Source organism: Hylobates moloch, unplaced genomic scaffold (assembly GCF_009828535.3).
Source record: "Hylobates moloch isolate HMO894 unplaced genomic scaffold, HMol_V3 SCAFFOLD_10, whole genome shotgun sequence".
In the NCBI taxonomy this organism is placed as follows: domain Eukaryota; kingdom Metazoa; phylum Chordata; class Mammalia; order Primates; family Hylobatidae; genus Hylobates; species Hylobates moloch.
Window position 1 is genome coordinate 33,984,563 of NW_026652285.1, and position 1,772 is coordinate 33,986,334.

The 1,772-nt window shown below is 47.1% G+C and overlaps 1 pseudogene; it reads left to right on the forward strand.

The window, feature by feature from the left end:
* Positions 1 to 286: 286 nt before the first annotated feature.
* LOC116474175 (BTB/POZ domain-containing protein KCTD9-like) lies at positions 287 to 1,772 on the forward strand (annotated as a pseudogene).

Sequence of the window (1,772 nt, forward strand, 5' to 3'; positions counted from 1 at the left end):
TTTGTACAATGTTAGAAGACAGCATGAGGATTTTAAAGCATCTGGAAATTGCTCAGTGGTGAATTTGACTGTGTATTAAGAATCCTTTTTAGGGGTGGGAAGGAGGACCAGCCAAACCCTCGTGTGGGACAGAGTGTGTGTGTGGTGTGTCCCCAAGGGCAGGAAGGTGGTGAAGGGAGGTGAATCGGAGTGGGTGGAGGGAGGGGAAGGGCGGGAGGAGAAAAAGGTGGGAAGAGGACCAGGTGGGAGGGTGGCGGCTCAATCAGGACCCAGCGGGGGCAGCGCAATGAGGCAGGTGACCCTGTTCCTGAACGGCAGCCCCAAGAACGGAAAGGTGGTTGCTGCATATGGAAGTTTATCTGATTTGCTTTCTGTGCCCAGCAGTAAACTCGGCATAAAAGCCACCAGTGTGTATAATGGGAAAGGTGGACTGAATGATGACATTGTTTTGATCAGGGATGATGATGTTTTGTTCTTGTGTGAGGGAGAGCCATTTACTGATCCTCAGACAGATTCTAAGCCTCCTGAAGGATTGTTAGGATTCCACACAGGCTGGCTAACATTAAATGTTGGAGGGCAGTACTTTACAACTACACGGAGCACTTTAGTGAATAAAGAACCTGACATTACGCTGGACCACATGTTTAAGGACATAGGTGTCTGGGGAAATAAGCAAGATCATAGAGGAGCTTTCTCAATTGACCAAAGTCCTGAGTACTTTGAACCCATTTTGAACTACTTGCATCATGGACAGCTCATTATAAATGATGGTATTGATTTATTGGGTGTGTTAGAAGAAGCAAGATTTTTTGGTATTGACTCATTGATTGAACACCTAGAAGTGGCAATAAAGAATTCTCAACCACCAGAGGATCATTCACCAATATTCCGAAAGGAATTTGTCCGATTTTTGCTAGCAACTCCAACCAAGTCAGAACTGCGATGCCAGGGTTTGAACTTCAGTGGTGCTGACTTTCTTGCTTGGATCTTCGATACATTAACTTCAAAATCGCCAATTTAAGCTGCTGCAATTTTGCACATGCAAATCTTTGCTGTGCAAATCTTTTTTTTTTTTTTTTTGAGACGGAGTCTCGCTCTTTCACCCAGGCTGGAGTGCAGTGGCGCGATCTCGGCTCACTGCAGGCTCCGCCCCCCGGGATTCATGCCATTCTCCTGCCTCAGCCTCCCTTGTAGCTGGGACTACAGGCGCCTGCCACCTCGCCTGGCTAATTTTTTGTATTTTTAGTAGAGACGGGGTTTCACCGTGTTAGCCAGGATGGTCTCGATCTCCTGACCTCGTGATCCGCCCGCCTCGGCCTCCCAAAGTGCTGGGATTACAGGCGTGAGCCACCACGCCCAGTCGTGCTGTGCAAATCTCGAACGAGCTGATCTCTCTGGATCAGTGCTTGACTGTGCAAATCTCCAGGGAGTCAAGATGCTCTGTTCTAATGCAGAAGGAGCATCTCTGAAACTGTGTAATTTTGAGGATCCTTCTGGTCTTAAAGACAATTTGGAAGGTGGTAATCTGAAAGGTGTGGATACGGAAGGAAGTCAGATGACAGGAATTAACCTGAGAATGGCTACCTTAAAAAATGCAAAGTTGAAGAACTGTAACCTCAGAGGAGCAACTCTGACAGGAACTGATTTAGAGAATTTTGATCTGTCTGTCTGGGTGTGATCTTCAAGAAGCCAACCTGAGAGGGTCCAACATGAGGGGAGCTATATTTGAAGGGATGCTGACCCCACTACACATGTCGCAAAGTGTCAGATGA